Raw genomic sequence first — 22923 nt, 5'->3', positions numbered from 1 at the left:
CCAAATGTTATTTCAGTCCAATCTTTCTCATAATCATTTAGTTTGATATCAAGGAAGATTCTCTTTTATATATTAGTCTTTGATCCCTCTGGATTTGCAAACGGCGAACCTGGCTTCTTTTGTCAAATCTCAAGAGTGGGTTCCTATCTTAATTTTTCATCTTTTTGAAATGATTTTCAATCTTCTCCATTTTCATGTGATATAAGAATTACATTTTTAGTTGGAATTAAGCTTGCTTCCTTTTTTCAATGGAGACGTTGACTAGTTAGCGAATGTTAAGCAGACCAGCGCACAAGTTGCAATGGGAATGCGATTTCAAATTAAGTTCTAATGTTAAAACAAAAGGTTTTAATTGATTACAGATGATTCAGATTAGTGGTAAATTCTTTTTAGATTTATGAAAAAGTGATTCTTCAGGGGTCTTAACTTAGTTTTTGTTTGTGACTAAAGAGAAGTGGAGGCCGGACTGATGGAGTAAAAGCCGGACATTATCACAAGTGTTCATCCTCTCATGCAAAATGTTCCTTTATGGGTGCTTAAATGGCAGGGCCTTCAAAAGAAATTGGTGTTTGTCATAGTATTTTTCTTTTTTTTTCTTTTTTTTTTCTTTCTTTTTCTTTTTTTTTTTTTTTTTTGCAGCTTCCAAATGATAGAAAGTTCAATTTGCTTCAGGTTTCACAAAAACGTCAATATATGCTATTGTCCCTGATCATAGGAGGTATCAAAGAGGGCTTTGTTGGATGTCCTAGTGCCTGCTCATATTTGGGTGTTCGGCTTGCCATCATACCATCTTTTTGTCATGTAGTCCTTGTTAAGGTTGATTTTGTGATTTTGTCTGGCTAAAATCTGAAATCCTATTTACCTCTTTGGACGAGATTTTTTTAACTTTGTTTTGTTTTCAACTATTTTCTACGATATGCAGGATGAACTAAGGGGAGCTGGAGATGGACCATCAATTGCCTGCGGTTTTGTTGATGGGAGGTGGTGAGGGAATGGATCCAATTAAGAAAACTACATAGGCCAAGCAAGGAGTGGATCACATGGAAAAAAATTTACCTATTTTTCATGTATTCGGACCATTGTAAACTTATTGTTGTAAATATTATATATATTTTTATTATAAAGTTGTACAATATTTGTTTAATATTAATTTGTAATTGTACTTAATTCTGAGTTTCAAATATAAATAATAATAATAATAATACAGGTTCTAATGGGGAAAAAAATTACTGACTTTTGCTAGTGGTTGGACGATTTTTACCGGTGCTTCCTAAACAAGGGTTCAAAATCGTGCTAAAATTGATGTTTTCTAAACTTTACGGCGGTTTTCAACTGTTCCTATTTTTTAATTTGTGACGATTTTGATTCGTTCCTAATTTTCTGTTTACTAAAATTTGTGACGATTTGCAACCGTTCCTAATTTTTTGCGACGCGCTTTTAGGAATGGTTGAAAACTGTTCCTAAATGGTTCTAGAACAATTTTCAATCGTTCCTAAACAGGGATTTTGGTGTAGAGAAGTGCTTGGAAAAAGCTTTTACAGTGTCAATAATCCATTTGCAACCTAAAAATTAATTTCATCATACAATCAATGTAGTCATGAAAAAGCTATGCCTCGAAACTAAACTGAATTATAGAGAAGACGACGAGATGACATAAAAAAAATAAAGACAATAGTCGGGAGCATGCACTGCTCTTCTCAATTTTGAACAAAGCGAAAGCTACAACAAGCAAAGATGAAATAAACATCCAGCTATTCAAAATACCAACTAATATGGGTATAGCAATACCAACTGAATTTGTGGAAACAGAATAAATCAAGCATTTCAGATAAATTCAGATTTGACTCAACCTATGATTTGTCAGTTCACTTGATGGATCAAAGTTCAACAGAATTTCAACACAGATATGCAAACTTGACACTCTGATGAGGTATGAAATGCATGCACAGAGATGATTGACACATTGACCTAAGTAAAACCAAATTGCCCTATATTGTTCATCAAGCACAATAAAACACTTTTAACGGTTAAAATGGGTATCTTATTAGAACCAACAACCCATTACCTCTTGAAATGCAGCCAAAGCTTATAAGCCCAACACCTCCTCTCCTTAGTCCTTCCCTATCTCAAACCATTTACATAGTCAACAAAGGAAGAAACACGCATCCAATTACGACAAAAAAGAACATTTCCAATCAAAATCGTTAGTCAGTCCAAAAAACCTCAAAATTGATAGAAATTGGTCATGATTTTTCCATTCAAGAGAAAATTAAAAATAAAACCAGCCCATTAACCAACATTGAAGGCACATTTGGTTGCTCCAAATATCAAGAAATTTCATGATTAAACAGTCTAATTTGGTGTAAATTTTCATGATATTCTTTGCAATCAGATGTAATGTAACCAAAAAAAAAAGAAACCAAGCAACCATGAAATTGAACTGAAAATGCAGATTACTTTTATTGATTAACATTAAGGATGGGGCTAAGGTAGACGCAGCCTAACATCCAACCGAAAGCCTAACCATTTTGAGCTGTATAAAAAGTAGAGCTGTGCCCATGTTCTCTTCTGATGATTTTTGGGCACATTATCTAATCCTAACTGATTTTTTCTGTTTTGGTATGAAAGGCTTGTACAGAAATCACCCTTTGAGTTGTTGATGACTACTAGTAAATGTTCTTTTGCATATTTTTTCCACGAAGTTTCTTCTCCACAATCCTATTATAATACAAAAATCACCCTCCACAAATAGCTTTTGTTATCATGGGAAGGCAATGAATAGTTGGTGCTATTTGAATGAGTTGGTTACCTGTACTTGGTGGTTAGGTGACGGAGAAGGACCAGCATCTCCAGCTTTGCTAGCTCATTCCTTGGCCAGGAGTGGATTCCATTGCCAAATGGAATGAATGTGTTGGCCTTTGGAGCTACCTGTATGTATGTAGTTTAATTGATTAAAACCCACTATCCTATTATAATAATTATTATTAGCCATAAACACCAAAGGAAATTTTAAAAGCTAAAGAGGTTGGTTGGAATTTAGTGGTCTTTATGGGGGAAGGGAGAACTAGTGGCGTTAAACTTAAAAAATAAAAATACAAAAAAAGGAGGTGGTAGCCTATTCTAATTTTGAAACGGTACCTCAAATCTGGTGGGATCAAACTTGTCAGGATCAGTAAAGATGTTGGGGTTGTGGTGAATGTTCTTGAACAGTGGTAAAACTTTCCATCCTTTTGGGATAAGGTACCCTGAAGAAGAGAAAGAGTCATAGTCATTAAAGAATAATAAAACAGTAATAAGAACAGGCAATCAAGGTACCCTGAAGAAGAGAAAGAGTCATAGTCATTAAAGAATAATAAAACAGTAATAAGAACAGGCAATCTCTTGACAGCTATAATCCTCCCATCAGGGAGAATCCCCTGCCCATCAAATATCAAATTTTCAGTATCTCAACTCTCTGATTCGCATGACAGAAACAGGCAACCACAGAAAGGAAGAAGAACAAATATACAATTCTTGGCCCGAGTTATCGGTGTCTTCATTTGGGACATCATACCCTACAGGTGGGGCCCATCTTTCAGTAATCTAGATCATTCATCTGGTAGGCCCCACTGTGGATGGGTGATGCTACTTGGCATTCATTAATTGGCTGGCAAATAACTCTTGAAAATAAAATTTAGACAGTGGTTTACATGCAATGGGAAGTACACGAGTGTGATGGCTGGGAATGTTCAGTGGAGGAGATTTCTGTCCATCACACATCCATTGCCTGAAAGAAGTGCCCCACCTTTTTGGAATGGTAGCCCAAATGAAAAACCGTCGAAGAAGATTACCTTGTACACAGAACCAGCTCCCCCTTGGCCCAGTTTCCTCGAGGGGTCAAAGAAGTTTGTTGCTTTTTCAAGCAATTCATATTTGAAATTCAAATTAGACCTGCTAACAACAACAGAAAGTTGGCCGGGACGCTTTCATGTTAGAAAAAAATATGAAGAGGAACGTATTAGAAACATCAATAAACAAATGAGAAGTTTTAAAGAAAAGCTCTTCCACTTTGGACTTAAAAGTTTTATGCTTCTTGTTTTTTACTTTTTCTCCTCTTTGATAATCCTCCATAGCCAATAAAAACACCCAAGATAGAGAGCAAAGCTACAATGGCAACTAAAGAAGATATTGCTTCTGTGATTCCCATTCGAGGTTGTCCTGAAAAAACATGAATTAAGAAAAAAGAAAAATATAAAATCAAACATATATGAACTAACTGATTGTTTGTTCCCAAAATACAAAAGGCGCACACACCACCACCCCAAAGAAAAAAAGAAAGAGAGAAAAAAAGTATTACAGAAAAATCACTTACTAAAAAAAATCAAACCAGAAAAAAAGATGACAACTCTTCTCATGTGAAGCAGAATCCAGCCTTCTCAAAAAATATAAATAAATAAATAAATCCTAAAGAAACACAAATCCAATCCACAACATGAAAAATAGGCACAGATGAGTTTAGTTGGTGCATTAAAATAATAAAAAAACAAGATCCACACATTAATACCAAGTTGTAGAGGCCATCAGACAGATAAACACATGATTTCAAAGAATAACTTTAAAGAACTCCTTTTTTTCATTGACATGTGTAAAACTAATAATATGCCCACAAATAACATAAGAATGATAAATATAATTAAAGATCTACATGGATCAAATTATTCTTTCCATATGATCAGCGAACGGCTGAAAACAAGATGGCCACATTTTGGAGAGGATCAATAACTATTTCGGGTTGGCTATCAACAAGTTTACATTTTGTGGAGGATCAATAACTTTGAGGTTGCATTGCATGTCATCAAAATAAGTGCAATGACACACCCTGCTCGCTTAAATATTTTTGCGGCCTGCATTTGGTTTCTTTGGGAACAGGTACATGCCATCCCATCTCTTTTCAGGAAAATTATATTTAAGAACAATGTTATGTATATGAGGGTGTGTCATTGCAACTTACGTTCCATGATCATCTGAAATATGAGAGATTTTTTCCAACTTAAGCACTGAACAAAAAGTAATACACCATTCTCAACAAGAGAGTGAGAGAGAGAGGGAGAGCAATGCAATATTTGCAGCTAGAGAAACCAGCGGAAAAATGGAACGTAACAACAGAATTTAAATGAACGCTCATCTACCAATAAGTGCTAATCAAGATGCATAATACTCAAGTGTAGAAGCAATATCCACAAATGGCTATAAGATAGGAAATTACTCCTTTCTTTTGTCAGACAATATATTTAAAGAAACACAAAGGCATTTGTAAGACCCGTATCCCAACCCGTATCATTCCGTAGGCTTCCGCAATCCTCCCGGTCGAACACCTGTTGCGTGTTTTGAGGCCCAGGTGCAGGGCCCACCTGTTATGTATTTGAGGCCCGTGTGATGAAGCCCATTGTGATGTAATATGGCCCATGAGTTGAGGCCCATTGTGATATATTTCCAGCCCATTTGGTAAAGCCCATTGTAGTGTATTTAGGGCCCATGGGTTGAGGCCCATTGTGATGTATTAGGGCACATGGGTTGAGACCCATTGTGATGTATTGCGGCCCGTGAGTTGAGGCCCATTGTAATGTATTTGGAACCCGTGAGCAGAATCCACCTCATATGTTCCATCCTAACCGTCCAGGTCATATAGGGCCAGCCTCGATGTATGTTTTATTCACAACGTCCGTGGGATGTGTGACCCACTAGATGTGTCTTCTATATCCACACTAACCATCTGGTGGGGCCCATCTGTTGCATGTGAAGGGCGTACCTATTGTGCATTTGTGCGGCCCATTGATGTAACCCACTTGATGTGTGTGAGGCCCATTAGTACGGCCCATTGATGCAACTCACTTGATGTGTAGGAGGTAAATTAGTGCGGCTCATTGATGTAACCCACTTGATGTGTGTGAGGCCCATTAGTGCGACCCATTGCTATATATTGAGTTCCACGAGTCGTAGCCCATTATGGTGTATTTATGGCCAGGTGGTAAGGCCCATGCAATGTATTATGGCCCTTTACGATGTATATTAGGCCTTTGTGTGAAGCCATGGGCCCACTATATATTTGGCTTTATGTGGGCCATTCCTTGGGAGTAATGATGGTTAAATGTCCACATTGTTGAGTAGTGATGGTTAGATTCTACATTGTGACTTTTCCTTAGGCCTGATAAGGCCCATCCTCATCATTCTCTAGTGGGTTAACCCAAATGAATGGGCCCCATTGATATTGCTTGGTCCATCATCGGTCGTCCACATATGGACCCCGCCTTGCGATCGAGGCTGATTATCGTGACCGATTGTCGATTCTGAGTATCGAGGCAGATTACCGATCGATGCCGTTTATCATGACCGATTGTTGATTTCGATTGACGTGACCGATTTGCCGATTCCGATTATCGATCGATTCCGATTATCGTGGCTAATTATCGATTCCGATTGACGTGACCGATTTGCCGATTATGAATATTGATCGATTCCCATTGTCGTGGTCGATTGCCAATTCCGATTGACTTGGCCAATTTGTCAATTCCGATTGTCGAGGCCGAGTATCGAGGCCAATTCCGAATGTCCATTCCGACTGTTGAGGCCGACCTCTATTGTCGAGGTCGATTTTGATTGCCAAGACCGATTGTCGAGACCTATATGATGTACAAGCGACCCGTAGTTGAGGCCCATTGTGACATGTAATAGGCCCGTGATGCATGGCCCATGGGTAAGGCCCACTATGGTGTATTCATGGCCCATAGGTAAGGCTCATTGTGATGTATTCATGGCCTATGGGCAAGGCCCATTGTGATATGTATTAGGCCCATGAGCAGGGTCCACCTATTGTGTATATGTGGCCCTTGAGTAGGGCCTATTGTTTTGTATATTAGGCCTTTGTGTGAGGCCGTGGACTCATTATATGTTTGGCTTTATGTGGCCATTCCTTGGGGGCAATGTTGGTTAAATGTCCACATTGTCAAGGCTGATTGTTGATGCCGGTTATTGATATCGATTATGAGTATGTGACAGCATAGCATTATAATACATGCTCATACGCATCATCTGCATGTTTGTTATGAGATGTGATTGACCATTGCATGTGCCATAGGGCAGGTTGTTCATGGGGCTCCCTGATAGGCGGAGTTGCCCCACATGAAAGCACGGCATGCACAGGATTGATGCATGACTGGATTGTATGACTCACGCATCTTGCATTGTGTGTTGTGATTACTATACGCCCTAGCGACATCAGGGTCTAGCCTCCATAGGTATTTCGTGGATGGCCAGATGGGACACCGAAAATCTATTCTACATGGGGTGTTGTAGATATCCCGGGGTGAAAGTCCCTAAACCTTCTTGGTTCTAGAGGTTACTCCAACGTTTAGACCGAGTGGATGCATGAGCGCATGAGGGCCATATATCGTTAGGCCGCGTCTCCCACTGTGTCGTGGTCGGCTGGAAGGGGGTACGACCTTACCTCCCCGAGAGGAGGGGGCAATGCTAGGCTGAGTTTGACCAGCTCGAGAAATAAGTCCACTATCGACGAGCCAAGCCCGATATTGGCAGGCGGATAGTGAGTTCTCTTCCACTCACCTTGTTGCGCGCGATGAGGCGACAACCTGGTTTGGACTGTAATAGACCCCAGTGATTTCCCAGAGAGGAACCGTACTGATATGTGGACTTATTGAGTAGGAGTTGCATGCTCATTCATTCATTCATTCACTATCCACTCGGGCTGATGGTGCGCAACTAATTGTTGTATACCTTCGTTATGGCAAGGATTTCGGTTGGGCGCGCGACTAACCTGAGATCAGGAGTTTACCACATCGAGTCTGACTATCCAAATTTAGGTATGGGACTGGTTTGGATAGAAGATTCTTGTGATGGAACCCATAGCCTGCGATACTCCGTACTATCATCCCGATTTCACGCTCTAGCATGGTCATTCCATTCGCACCGCATATTGCATTACATCCGCGGCATATGGCATTTTGGGTTACTGTGTTTCTGCATTTATATGGTCTAGATATGGCTGACGCTATTCATGAACTCGTAAGGAATTGCGTACTGCATCGCATCCTCGGCATCTGATATTTGGCTCTTTATGACTCCTCATTTGCATAGCTGTTTTATAATGCGTATTCTTATATTGATTGACCCATGGGCTTGTCCATATTTTTGCTTACTCTGTTATCGTATGATTTATGATCTTGTCAATATTCTGTTTATTATGATAATTCATGCTCTTGTCAGTATCTCTGCTTATTCCGACATTATACAATTTATGGATTACCAGTACTTCCGGTATTGTATAATTATGGCATTGTATTGAATACTTGGCACTTACCTTGTGTACACACTTACACCACCCTCTAAGTTTTCTATAAGCTAATGCATGATAGATGCGTGCAGGTGATGTTAGGTTGCAACAGTGTTGAGCTTGGAGCGTGCAGCGGTCTTCTGGTGCTTGATTTTTTATTTATGTATTTCCCTTTCAGCATTGTACTCAAATGATTATATTAGTGGATATGTGATGATGATGATGTTGCCTTTGTCAATTGGGTAATCTTGTGGTTATGCTTATTACGAGTTAAATGTACAAATAAAAAATCCTCCTTGTAGGCAGTGTTTGAATTGTCGACTAGAAATCAATAATATCGGCGATATTATCGGTGTCGCTGAACCGGTGATACCGAAACCCCAAGTTTTCGTTTCTCTTCCAAATATCGATGAAATATCGGCGATATTTTCGATTTTATTGAAAAAATAGCTATCGTTCTCCTTATTATTGAAAAAAAAATGAAATAAATACAAAAAATATATACAAAAAAGATCTCTTACCTTCTTTTTCTCCCGATCTACCCGCGGAAGTGGATTTCGGCTAGATTTAGTGGCAAATCGCTGTTGATAGCTCTGAATTATCCGAGATAAGAAAACCCTTAAAAAAACCCTTTTCTTTTCTTCAAAGAAAGAGATTTGAAAGCGAACTTGATTTCACCGAGATTTACGGAGATTTCGGTTCGGATTTGAAAAAGAAAAAGATAAATTTCTGGAAAGTTTTTTACGGAAGATGAGATTGATTGCGATTTTCCGGAGAAGAGGAGAGAAAAACGAAATTTCTCTCGTGTCCGGGAGGGGATTAGCTACTGACGGGTTGACTATACTCACAGGTTGAGTCGCGAGACTAGCTACTGAAGTGACGTCGGCAAGTTCCGTGGGCCCTACCATGATGTATGTTTTGCATCCACACCTTCCATCCATTTGGAGAGATCATTTTAGGGCAATATCCAAAGAACGAGTTAAATCCAAAGATCCAGTGGACCCCAGCACAGAAAACAGTGGGTCAGTGACACCTACCGTTAAAAACTTCTAAAGGCCACAAAAGTTTTAGATCAAGCTGATATTTGTGTTTTCCCTCATTTAATGTCTTTTTTAACTTTTAAACAGGTTGGATTTCAAATAAACATTATAATGGGCCTTAGAATAGTTTCAACGGTGGGAATCACTCTCCCCGTTGTTTTCTTTGGTGGGGTCCACAACAGATTTTTATTTGATTCATTCTTTGGTTCATACCCTAAAATGATATCTAAAAATGGATGGACGGTGTGGATATAACATATACATCATAGTGGGGCCACATAACTTGGTGACGTCAGGTCAGTAGCCAACTGGCTACTCAACTTGATAGTACCCATCTAATCCGCGTCCTCTCACACCCGCTGTATAACTGCTGTATACGTAAGCAAGTTCTGTGGGTCTGATCACAAGGTATTTGTTATATCAAAATCGTCCATCAAGTTGGCGAGCTCTCTTAAGGCTTGAGACGAAAAATAAAACAGATCTAACTATCAAGTGGACCACACTGCAAAAAGTGGTGGGAGATTGAACGTCTACCATTGAAACCCTTTTTGGGGTCACAAAAGTTTTAGATCAATATGAAATTTGTTTTTATTCTTCATTCAGGTCTTTGTGCCCTTATGAACAGATTGGAAGGAAAATAAACGTTATGGTGGGCCCTACGTATTTTTTAACGGTGAAAATCATTACCTCTGCTACTATTTGTGGTGTGGTCCAAATGATCTTTGGACATGAGTCATTTTTTGGATAATGCTCTTAAATGATCTCTAAAAATAGATGAACGATGTAGATATAATAAATACATCACTGTGGGGCCCATGTAACTTTGATCTCCTTTGAACCGTTCGTACAACTTGGAGCTCTAGCAGCGTCAGTGCACGTCTTCGCACTACACGAACCTGCAGCAGCTATATAGCTGGTGTGTGGTACACCAGCCAATCTGCTTCCAATTTTAAGGGAATGGAATGTGCTTCCAATTTAATGGTGGGATTTAATAGCGGTTGTTCCCTTTGATGTGGTCCACTTGAGATTTGGAACTACCTCATTTTTTGGACCATGTACTAAAATGATATGCTGAAATAGATTAATGGAGTTGATTTCTCGCATATATCATGGTGGGCCCACGGAATACTCTCCAATAGCCACCTCGTTATTCACAGCAGCATAAAACACATGGGATACGGTGGGTACCACAAAGTCCTTACACCACCTAGAGGACTTGATTTGGCTAGTGACGTTGCCACTGTTAAGATGGCTAATGGTTGGTGCTATGTGGGCCTAATCATGATGTATTTATTTGATCCATGCTGTCCATCTATTTTTTCAGATCATTTTAGATCTTGATCCAAAACATTAGGCATGTATAACTCTCAAGTGGACCACACCACAAGAAATAGTAGCAATTGAATGTCCACCATTAAAAACCTCCCAGGGTTCAATGTAATGTTTATTTGACATCCAACTTGTTAATTAGGTTATACAAACTAGTTTGATACAAAATTTGTGGCCCTTGAGAAGTTTTTAATGGTGTGCATTCAATCAACACTGTCCTGTGATGTGGTTCACTTAAGATTTGGATCTATCTATTTTTTGGGCTTATACCATAAAATGATCTGAAAAATTGAATGGATGCGTCAATATGTCAAACAAGTGCCATATCCAAGCCATCAATCACCAAGTACACCAATATATAGATTCCATGTCCCAAAAAAGGTGTACTTTTTTAGTTCATTAACTTTTACATGTCCTAATTATTATATGTTAACTGCATTTGTATTATATGAACTCATTTTGATTACAATTGGAGCGATGTTTTATGGCAGCATATGCTTTTTGGGTCCCATTAAATAAAAACTTATTATTTAATTTATTTTTTTTGTAATTTTTTTATTCCTAAATATGCAAATATGTGTATTTAGGCATGCCCTGAAGTTTTACTAAAAAATTTCATCATTTTCTCCATTATTCGTCAATTTTTTTTCGCATTTCCGGTTATCGGCGATATTATCGGCGATAACGATAATATATCTTTATCTCTACTTAGCGAAACTTGTAGCGATACCGACAACTCGAACACTGCTTGTAGGACCCCAGGATCGGAATCTGGCGTATGGACGCTAGGAGCCGAGAATGGGGTACTACGGAGGCTGTCAGCACCGGATTCGGTAATCAAAATTCCTGTGAATCCGATTTCCGGGTTTAGGGCGTGACAGCATTATTTGGATAACTAATATTGAATACATATCTCTAAAATAAAAGCATCAGAAGACAAGACTAGGATTGTCTCAAGTTTTTTTTTATTTTAAAACTTTCTGACCTTTTTGCAGCTTCAGCCTCTAGAGTGGGAATCATAAAGGAAACCTAAGGTCAAGCCATAGGCCCATAGAGGATGATCCATTCATAGTCTTCTAGGGTGATCTAGAATGGTAATAAAGGTCAGGGAAGCAGAACTGCTTCTTCCAATGGAGAGATGAAACACATATAAAGGGAAAGATCACTGATCAAAGAAATCACAGGGTCCAAATTTCTGATAGGACGCTGTGGGGTTCACTTAGCTGATTATGTGGATGGTGGAGCCCACCACTGATTTGACAAATGTGATGTGGGCCCACTCTTAAGGTGTATCAAGCACTAATGAAAATTATCTCATGTCTTGTAAGAAACAGTAACAAATAATGTGAGACTATTTAATCAGTAGCTGATATCTAAATAACTAAGTAGAAACAAGAAACATGAACAAGTAACCAAATGCAGCTGCACCAATTAAACACCATTGCCCCAATTAACCACATATTCCACATTAGTTTTTGTAAGTGGTCCGATTGAGAATTCCAAAGTTGGTCACTCAGTTTTCATATTCTTTTTTCCTTTTCTTTTCTTTTCTTATTCTTTTTGAAAGTTTTTGAGTTTACTCGATGAATTAATAAACAACTTATATTCTAAAGCTTTACTCTGACGACAATTGAAAAAGCCTTTTTTTATGGATTCGCAGTTAGTTTCATGACTCAGAAACTAGAAATTAAGTCATCCTGGCTCAGTTCTGAGCTAATTAGTGAGATTTTTCAAAACTGATTTCATATTTAGCTCCAATCAAAATTCCAAACTTCTCTCCAAGTTGATTGATAAAGCAAGCTCCAAAGTTGATAAATCAAGCTCCAAAGTGATCTTTAAGACTAACGTCTAACTTGAAGGAACAATAGCTCTTAGATTTATCCATGAAAACAGCCTGATTTTCTGAATTATCAAGTTTCCCAACTGTTTCTGATAAGTTTGGGAGAGACCCACTTCTGAAACAAGGGGAAAGAAAAAAAAAACAGAGGAACACTTTAAAAAAAAAAAAAAAGGAGTAGAAATTGATTCCAACAGAAATAGAAAATAATCCCAGCAACAACAAAGAAGATTCCAACAACACACTACTAGCAAGTTGATCGTGAATTGCACACCAGTTGAGTCACATCGTGTAATCAGGAGATGACCTGCTTATGCAAAGCTTCTGAATTTTGCTGAAATAAGTGTTGTTTGAGGAAACTACACAATATATAAGCACAAAACAACTTTTCATGCTCACTGAGAGATGCAGTCCACTCCCAACTTCCTCTCACAAAAATCAGATTTCTTGCCAAAACCAACCCTACCAGTGCTTTTATCTCTATTGCTGAAAATCCTGATGAAAATAATGAAGGTACCCAAAAATACTGAGAAAAACCAATCCTACATGCATGAAATCGCCAATCAACTCGCCCAATCTACCTTATGTGAAAATCGCTCACTCAAGAAATCAAGCCTCTGTCTCACTCACTCGATGGAAGATTAGGGTTAGGGTCTCTTGATGGCACTGAAAGGGAGAGATATTTTTAGGGGTATTGATGCTCCCACTATCTAGGTGGCTAGTGGTAGGTGCTCCGTGGGCTCCACCATGATGTGTGTTTTATCCATGTAGTCCATCCATTTCACAATACCATTTTAGGGCTTTATCCAAAAAAATGAGTCAGATCTAAATCTCAGGTGGACTACAAGGGAAAATAGTAGGGAATGAATGTTTGTGATTTGCCAATGGCTTTTAGCCGTCGGGGAAACCTTTTTTTGGGTAGTGCACCAATATCAAGACCTCCCCAAGGTCGATAGAGATGTATGAATTCTATCTATACCGTTCATAACATAACTCCTACTGAGAAAAATGGAAAACAAAAATATTAGACATTCTAAACTTCCAACCCCACAAATATTTCAACTGTGTACGTTCAATCCTCATGTTTTTGGTCCACTTGAGTCTTGGATCTGGATCATTTTTAGCCCATGTACTAAAACAAGCTTAAAAAATGAAAGGACGGGGTGGTTTTATCAAAAACATCACGGTGGGCCCACCTAAGTTTCCAAGCGCAGCGCAGGAACTTCCTACAAAAGGCAGGAAATCCACATCCATTTATGTGGCATCTTCACAACAATAGCACCAATGCAATGATTAGGTGGGCCACATCTTCGAAAACAATCCAAAGCCACCCAAAACCTTCTACATTTCAACTGTGGGCTCATGAGTTCCTTTTCCACAATAAGGCGACCCTTCTCGACGGTTGCTATGCCATATTCACACCATATTGGACCCACCCCCACAAGCTTCCTTTACGACAAATCAACGGGCATCTAATGATGGTTTTATTCTCGGGCGGTCATTTGATACTATGGCTGCATGTGGCACTCTATACGCTAGCACTTGGATATGGTACACGTGGGACTAAATTGTGGATCCCACTCTAGATAAGTTGCTAAAAATGAAATTCTTTGCACAATCCTAAACTGTGATTAATAGGAGCTTGTTCTTCGAAACAAAACCATTGGATACTTTTCATTTTAACCGTCCAATGAATGTCCGGCATTCTAACAGTTAGATAACTGCACAACAGTGATTTTTGGCTCATAATAAATCTAGACCGTCAACAAATTTTTGGATGGTTTAGTTTAAATTACATATATACCACTTATGAAATTTCCCCCTAATTTCTAACTGCCTACGTATCATTCATCAAAGTATTTCTCTTGGTACATCCGTGTTGGATGCATTAATCTGCGTAAGCCTGAAGCTTTCCGTTTCCCTCCCGCCAAAATTCCGAAATCTCCGCCCGAGTACAAAATGTACTCTCGCGCATGTTATGTACAGCGCTTCGCGGTCCAATTTTCAAAGGACATACGTTCGAGCGATTTAGGCCATTGATCAGGTGAGGGACACTATCTGCATTCACTGACCCATGTCCCACGTTAAAAAAAACACTTATAACCTACTTGATGAATGGCCTGGATCAACTCAGATGTATGCATATGCGCGGCTACCTGACTATCAGAATCAAATGAACATTTACACACACTCCGTTTGACAGTTGCACACTTTCCCTTCCCAAGTATCCAATTTACCCTGACATCTAAGTGCAATACGATATGCGCGTTTGAAAAATAATAAGGTATGTCATATATTTGACCGTTAACGGCTTTGGTTTATCCACGAGATGGACATTGATCAGATGGATGGAAAATAAACATAACATAGATATTAAGGTAGACCCTGGTAAGCTTTTAATGGTGGGCATTCAATCACCACTGTTTCCTATGGTATGCTCCATCTGAGATTTGGATATACTTAATTTTTACCCTAATGACCTAAAATGATATGGAAAAACGGATGGATGGTGTGGATAGATAATAGATTTATCAAAGTGGGCCACACGATCAGGGACCGAACACCAAAATGTTTAGAAATAGAAACTCTCCTTATTCAAGGATTCTTGTTTAATGAGAAAAAACTCTCCGATCCTCTGTTACGGTATTACCTCATTTTCCCTCTGGTTTTCAAATTCCCTTCTTCTTCCCTTTCTCTATCAATGGTAGTTTCTGTAATTTCTGAATCTTCGAGGCCTCAAATTTCAATGGCTGTCATCCCTGAGAGGACCCGCTCTCTCCATAACTTCTCTTTTTCGAAATGGGGAATCCAAAAACACATCAAGTTCTTCAAAACTAATCCAAATGGAGACACCTCACCTCCCTTTCGATCATCTATCCCAGAATCCAACGGTCCAAATCGCTCCAGAACCTACCTCCACCCCCTCCATCAACCCCCTCCTTCCTTTTCTACCCGTCCCTCAAGCCCTAAATTACAAAACGTGTCGATCCGGAAAAAGGAAAGCGAGTTGAAGCTCGTAATCTAGTGCTGCAAGTCAAGGACAGAGAAGGAAGGAGAGTCGAAGCAGCTTCCGTCTGTCAATCGGCGGACCGAAATCTGCACTGCTGTGGAAGTGGAGAAAGAGGCGGAATTGCCAAGGAAGGAATTGCTGAGGAAGAAGCCATGGAATCTGAGACAGAAGATATCCCGTCCTGATCCACCAAATGGAATTGGGAATTCTTCTACTCTAATTCCGCCGCCAGCAAGGAATGAGCTGAAATCTAAGCGGTTGAGGGCGTTGGCCGCCAAGGCTTGCAGCAGAGAGAAGGAGAAGTTGGAGTTCTCGATCTCTCTGTCGAGGAAAGAGATAGAAGATGATTTCTTGGCGATTACAGGATTGAAGCCTCCTCGACGGCCCAAGAAGAGACCGAAGAAAATACAAAAGATATTGGACGTAAGGAATTTCCCTGTTTAAGATATTTATTTTCTTTTTAATTCTTAGGTTTTTATGGAATAAGCTATCCAATCCATTCATCGGGTGGGACCCACAAGGCGTTTTATTTTTGGACCAACCGTTTGTGTGTTGATGTTTGGATGGCTAGGATTGTACATAGGGGTAGCTTTTATGGCACTGTGAAACCAGGTGAGTGAGTCCACAAGCTGGGTGGTTTGGATTGCTTGAACAGGGACCTCAAATGGTGGTTCAAACTTGAAATTTCGATAATTTCAGGTTAAGGCATTCTAATGAAATCTGATGCATTGTATATCTTTATTTTTGGATGATTTTTGCAGGCGAATTTCCCCTGTTTATTGTTATCTGAGATAACTCCTGATTCATGGAGAATTCCTGATGTTCATGAATTGACAAAGGCAAAAAATTATCTTTGAATTTGGAATTCATTCGAATTTTCTACATTGATTTTCTGATAGTTGGATCTCTAAAAATCTCAATTTTGTGATTTTTCAGAGGTAGATTGCTATAATCTTAATATGAGTTCTAATTTCTACTGAATTTTTAGCCGGCGAACCGCTGCTGCATTGAGACCCCTTTCAATCAGAGGTATATCACACCAGGAATCTGTATATATGAGAAACAAAAAAGGAAGAACCCAAAAGAAATGACATAATGTTCGGTTTTTGGCTTTTGTTTGATGTGATCCCAGGATTAGTTACTGTAAATGTCTCACTAATATTATCAATTCCAATGATTCTTGTTTTCTTGTTTTGGAGTTTTAGTCATTGAATTGCTTTGTTTTATTTTCTTTAGAATTGAAGTCTTTTTGGTATGTGAAACCTATTGAAAATTGAAATGGTTTCTATATGCAGGGATTTGTGAATCTTTTAATCTCTAAAATATGTAATGAAGAGTTCTCAGAGGCTGATGTGAGTGAACCCACTCTTTATCACACCATAATGATGTACACCCAAGCCAACATTAAACCTAGATCAAACCCTATATGTTAGAAATTCGGATCTAACACCACCGCCAATCCGTGAGCTTTGCGAAAGCATGATAAATGAAGATAAAATAATATAATAATGCAGGATAACCAATCCAAAAGAAAATAATTCACATTACGTGGAAAACTATTACGGAAAAAAACCACATTACAAAGCAACAAAGATCCACTATAATCAAAACCTTGAGTTGTACAAAATCACCTTCTTCGATTACAGAATTGTCTAATCTCCCCTTGCGATGCACACCTCTAGGAAATCCCTAGATCCCTTGAGAAATCATTTCCAATGCCTTTACAAGTGTAATAAAGCCTCTCCCTTGGCAAACCCTACCCTCTCCAAAAAGACTAATTTGTGCAATATAAAGCCACATGTTGCTTTTTGAGTGATGGTTCAAAATGGGTTCCAAAAAGATGTGGAAGTTTCTAGGAATGGCTTTGAATTCTGTTTCCATTTGCTGCATTTTTCACTTTGTTCTCAATGGATTCAAGAGTTGGAGCTTTTCCATTGATACGAGTTCAGCCAATTCTCAGTGTAGAATCGAGATAGGATGGTGCAACTGTTTGCCTCCTTGACATTAACATGCCTCATATAATAAAAATGAGATTCCAAAAAGCAGTACTTTTAGTATATAATTCAATAATGGCAGGTGTAATGGCCTGCCATTGGACTTACATCACGGCCCCCATAATGGTTGTTATTTATTTTTTTTAGAAAAAAAAATATGTGAAAAAATATTAGAAATTTTCAAAAAATGAAAGGATTCCAAACATGTATTCGTTTGTGATTTTAAAAATATTTATGAAGCCACAAGAGGCCATTCTTTAGTACGAATGTTGTCTCCAACTCCCTAGCCCTAATGATATTATTAATTTGAGAAGCTTAGTTGGACTTCAAAACTCCTTTATCTAATATGCAAATTATCTAATATTAATTATTCAATACAAACTTAAGGAAAAAATTAAGAACTAATATTGGATTAATTGTGTTAGGCTAATTTGGGTATACTTTAATTGCAATATTCTATGGAACTCATTTCACTAATGCAATTCTGGACCATTTAACACAATCTTCTTCAAGAAATAAAAACAAAAATAGAATTAAAATTGAATGGTATCAGGCACATTTGAGACAATTTGAATGCCCCCTAAAACAGCCAAATTTAATGGAATGGGAGGTTCATCCCACTAATAGATGTCCCTTGGTATTTAACATCATCTCTCAAGAAAACCACCACCACTACCAAAAAAACAGGTCAACACCCAAGGCTAAAAATGTCGGCATTTACCTTCCCCAACAGCCGACGCCCGCTTCCCCAACGGTATGTGTGCTAGAAAGGCATTCGCCGACGGTTTTTAGCTGTCAGCGTTGCTCATTAATGACAATAATTAATGGAAATGGATTGCCTAATCAGTGCACACATCCTAAAATAGCTTAAATACAAACCCATTTCAGAAACATGTCCTCCAAAGCCCCAAACCAACCAAACTATTTGAAAAGGTAAGTCAAAACAAAAGAAAATGAAGAAATCAAAATTGAAATCAAAATCAGATCTACCATCCAAATCCCAAACATATAAAATCTGCATTTCCATTAAAAATTGATTGTATATATGATACCCAATCCCAGGTTGTCATCTGGCCATGTCGGATCATGACAACTCCATCTAAAAGCAATCTTAGGAAGAACGTTGATACAACAATTAAATCTATGCTAACAAACAATATATCCCAAATCTCACAAATCATATGAGGTAAATCTTTCAAACCTTAAGCTAATTCTAAATTTCTTGGTGAAGATAATGATTACATTCAAACTATCATATAAACCAAAGTTTGAATCTGCATTGTTATGCCTTGGGAAGCAACCATTGGAATGAGACTCTACAATTCAAACAATCAACCTATTGTTATGCCTTGGGAAGCAACCATTGGAATATGAGAAAATGTTCTCTTGAGTGCCGAAATATATTGAGCACCGCCTAATGATGAGATTGGATAAACCTGGCAGAAAGAAATTTTGGAAAAGAAAATAAAAAATCAGTGGAGATTTTGTTAAACTATGAAAAAATACTTTCAACATCAATGACAGAGTAAACTAGAGTTACTATTACCACCTTCATCAAAGTTAGTGTAGCATATAGGAGAAGGAGAAGACCTATGAAGAACTGAAGCTTACAAAGAGGCATTTCAAAAAAAAATAAAAATTACAATGATATGCATTAATAGCATGCTGTTTTCGCAATTGAAAAGAGAGGAAAAGAGGGGGTAAGAAATAAGCAGAGGGAGTAAGAAATAAGCAATCAAGTTAAGCTTTGATGTTTTATTTTATTTTATTTTTAGGTCTGGTTTGGACACAACTTCCGCTAAAGGGAGTTTCCGCAAAAGCAGGCCTGTAGCATGATTCGCCAAAACCAATCTGGTTGGTTTTTGGCAAGTGGTCTTTTTAGCACCTGTTTTGTCAAGAGGAGCAATCAAATGGGAGTTAAGGGCATCCAAACACACATCTCAAAAATGGCATTGGGTCTCAAAATCCCTTTTTGAAGGTGTGCAGAACATGCCCTAAAGGACCTAAACACAATAGAAGAGGCCGAAAGCTCCAATTCTCTCCTAAATTAATTGAAAGTTTGTTGTCACAATGCACAACATACCTGAACTACCACTAATGAGATTCGTACTGTCAAACAACTCATACAATTCCAAACTCTGCATTGGGTTAAAGCAAAATACTAATTGCACACACTTCTGCTCATGAGTTTCCACTGCAGCACATGGCAGACAGATACAAAATCCAGACTACACTTCTAGCAGTTCACACGATATACTCGCCACAGCAGAAAAATCAGGCCAAGCAGATGATCAGAAGGCATGATTAGCTTACCGTGACTTGTTCATCAAGCAAAAGTCATGCATGGGGAAAAACCATCCATCATGCGAACGGATTGTGTGCATGAAATCAGAAGGCAACATGCATGCTCTGCTGTTATTACATAGTCTATACAATATATCCATTTTACAAATAAAAAACAAGAGATCTTTTATGATGCTTTATCAAAAGAACTGACCTATTCTGTTCGACCCGACAACAGTAAGGTGGACTGCACATTTCACCAATATAAGCCATTGATATGGTGGGCCTCATCATGGGAAGGCACGGCCCCAATATCTCCCTTATCTGATGATCCTATCCATCACGACAAATGGTCCAAATTTAATGGAAGCCAAGTTGAACAATTAGGATCATCAGATGGGGGAGAACTTCATGGTATCTCACACCCGCCATGGACGAACAATCTGGATCGCTGAAAAAGTGGACCCACGTGTGCATTTAGAGGGCATGAGCAAATGCTGGATAGAATCCTTGAAAAAAACATAATAGTGATGAAGCTGACCTTGACTATTCTTGCACCAGCATTAGATGCATTCAAAACCTGTATAAGCATTAAAAGAGTGGACTGAGCTCAAAAACCCAATTTACATTGCAAAAGCTTAAAAAGAAGTGAAGAAGAAGAAAAAATCCATCCTCACTTCTGTCTGAGTCATCACTCCAGGGATGTACAGAACATTGCTACCATGGAAATCATCTGAGATTTCCTGATGATATAAAAGCATTAGAATTCATGAACACCCACAACCATATATCTTCAACAGAAATTTGATCAAGGGGGCCTTTCCATAAATTAAGATCGATGCTTCTTGAGAAGATAGTTAATTTGTTATTTTGGTTGCTCCAAATATCATGATTAATCAGTTTAATTTGATGTAAAATATCAACATCAAATTAGACCAATCAATCATCAATGTCACGAAAGCCCTCTAGAGAGAAGATTTGTGTTTTAATAGAATGTGGGGCCCATCACAACTACCATGCCTGGGCTGGTTCCCAACGTTGGGTAACATGTATGTCAGCTAGCTGAGCCATTCATTAGGTAGTGTGCACTGCAAACATGCCAAAACATGCCGTATACAAAAAAGTGAGGCAGTACAATAATCAATTGAGCTAGCTTGGCTACATAAAAGGGTCTCAGTTGAAGAACGAAACACTAATCTTCGTTTGGGTGATACTTCCATGAAAGAAAAACAACCATGAGATATAGTCATGTACATAAGATCTGCTCAAACAGTTCTCTTAGTAATGGTGATCATTCGGTTCCACTCTACAATATCAAGTCACTTAGCTCACTAAGATAACATAATTGAGTAAAAAAAAAAGCTTAGGGATCTTTAGACCAAAAGCACCTCCCAAAAGCCTAATTGTGACAAAAAATAGATTTTCAATCCCTAGTCACTACACCAAAATAGCAATTTTGGAACGGCTATTCCTTTGGTTTTGTTATTAAGTGAAGAATCTTCCCTTGCTTCCAAGAGGAGCATCTGAGATTTGACAGGAATGTCACTGTCGGACTTTCCATTTCTGGGTATCATCCGCCGGATCTTGAATCTGAAAGACACAACAATCTGTATCCCTTGTTGTGACCACACAAAGACCAAAGAAAACCCTTGAGAAGGAAATAAATCTTCCAAATGCTGACTGTGTTTGTTGAAATGTACTACCAAAAGGACTTGTTTGAGTTGGGAGTTGATCAAAAGCCTCCAAAGCCAGGCTTCTGCCCAAATAAAGAACCTGTTTCAAGGGGAAAACAAAATGACTTTTAGTCAGATGCCAAAAGAATTACTGCATGTCACACAATAAACACCTTGAAGCCAGTTCACACAGGAAAAAAAAACCATTTGACTGAATACTTTCCCTCCACATCTCGCAAACAGGCTTTTTCTAAAGAGATTGTTTCTGTAAGGCATTTCGTCAAACAGGACCATTGGACGTATCTAGAGATCATGCAATTCCATGCAACGAGATCAAATCCATCAATCTGCTTGAAGATGGAGATGTACGAATCTAGTATCAAACTTGAGAAAAGAAAAAGATCTCCACTACTTTAACAATTGTAAGAATTGCACATGAAAACCGTAGGAAGAGAAGTCACGAAAATTAGATTTTAAAAAAATGCAAACTAATCTTCCAAATCATAGGAATTGCACATGAAACAAAGATAAATTCCATAAAAATCAACAAACCTTGGAGTGTCCATTTGCATGACGAGCTTTTCATGCCCATCGAGAGATGCAGTCCACTCCCAACTTCTCTTGCTCTCACAAAAATCAGATTTCTTGCCAAAACCAACCCTACCAACGGTTTTACCTCTATTACTGAAAATCCTGATGAAAATAACGAAAGGACCCTAAAATACTGAGAGAGCAATACTACATGCATGAAATCGCCAATCAACTCGCCCAATCTACCTATGTGAAAATCGCTCACTCAAGAAATCAAGCCTTTGTCTCACTCACTCGATGGAAGATTAGGGTTAGGGTTTCTTGATGGCACAGAAAGGGAGAGGGAGAGCAAGATATTTTTAGGGCTATTGATGCTGCCACTAGCTAGGTGGCTAGTGGTCGGTGCTCCGTGGGCTCCACCATGATGTATGTGTTTTATCCACGCGGTCCATCCATTTCACAAGATCATTTTAGGGCTTTATGCAAAAAATGAGTTAGACCTAAATCTCAGGTGGACCACACCAAGAGAAAAAAAGTAGTGATCGAATGTTTGTGATTGGCCGACAGCTTTTAGCCATTGGCGGCTCCGACGACTAAGAGCCGTCGGGGAAACCACCATACAACCGTAACTTAATCATGTTTTTTGGTAGTGCACCAATATCAAGACTTCTTTTAGTTTCAACAAGTGTTGTTTTTTCTTCCTAGTTGGCACTTTGATGGACGTGTTAATATTAAGATTGGGTAGTGTAGAGCATAGAACCTAGATGTGTATTGTGTCAACGTGGTAAAGCTTCATCAGCCCTACCATGATGTGTTATATCCGCACCGTTCATCTATTTTAGCATATCATTGTGGTACATGAGTTAGAAAATGAGGCAAATCCAAAGCTCAAGTAGAGCA

The 22923-nt window shown here is 38.6% G+C and overlaps 2 long non-coding RNA genes across 4 annotated transcripts in view; both read right to left on the bottom strand.

Annotated features, from left to right (window-relative positions):
* LOC131235199 (uncharacterized) overlaps positions 1–22552 on the bottom strand; it is a 29829-nt gene extending 7277 nt beyond the window's left edge. Inside the window, exons 1-5 of one of the 3 annotated variants that reach the window (XR_009165979.1) lie at positions 22045–22552; positions 21523–21839; positions 20497–21409; positions 20361–20399; positions 18535–20270 (exon numbers count right to left, since the gene is read on the bottom strand). This is a non-coding gene — a long non-coding RNA (uncharacterized LOC131235199). Of the gene's footprint in view, positions 1–18534; positions 20271–20360; positions 20400–20496; positions 21840–22044 lie in introns of those variants that run through there. The other 2 variants (XR_009165978.1, XR_009165980.1) reach the window with 2 other exon arrangements.
* On the bottom strand, positions 2444–4088 carry LOC131235200 (uncharacterized). The gene is made up of 3 exons (XR_009165981.1): positions 3831–4088; positions 3139–3245; positions 2444–2928 (listed from the first exon to the last, which is right to left on the bottom strand). It is a non-coding gene; the product is annotated as an uncharacterized LOC131235200 (long non-coding RNA).
* Positions 22553–22923: the final 371 nt, after the last annotated feature.

Source organism: Magnolia sinica, chromosome 19 (assembly GCF_029962835.1).
Source record: "Magnolia sinica isolate HGM2019 chromosome 19, MsV1, whole genome shotgun sequence".
NCBI classification, from domain to species: domain Eukaryota; kingdom Viridiplantae; phylum Streptophyta; class Magnoliopsida; order Magnoliales; family Magnoliaceae; genus Magnolia; species Magnolia sinica.
Note: the sequence above shows the minus strand (reverse complement) of the source record. Positions and strands in the feature narration are given on the sequence as shown.